The sequence below is a fragment of the Orycteropus afer genome, unplaced genomic scaffold (genome assembly GCF_000298275.1).
Source record: "Orycteropus afer afer isolate SDZICR_OR568_19922 unplaced genomic scaffold, OryAfe1.0 scaffold00038, whole genome shotgun sequence".
Classification (NCBI taxonomy): domain Eukaryota; kingdom Metazoa; phylum Chordata; class Mammalia; order Tubulidentata; family Orycteropodidae; genus Orycteropus; species Orycteropus afer.
The window spans coordinates 2,436,466-2,436,716 of record NW_006921625.1 but is presented as its reverse complement, the minus strand read 5'-3'; positions in this window follow the sequence as shown (position 1 = coordinate 2,436,716).

The following is a 251-nucleotide window of genomic DNA, read 5'->3' as shown; positions in this document are numbered from 1 at the left end:
GTTGCTTAAAACAACCAGAATTTATTATGTTATATAAGTCGCCCTGAGCTAACATCAAGGTGTGGGCAGGGCTGCCTTCCTTGTGAAGGCTCCAGGGGAAAATCTGCTTCTTTGCCTCTTCCAGCTTCTAGAGATGTCTGCACTGCTGGTTGTGCCCTCCGCCATCCTGAGGCAGAGAAAGGGTTGAGTCCCTCTCCTGTTGCTGTCTGTCAGGGTCTCTGCAGCTGGAAATGTTTGCAGAGTCCAAACAC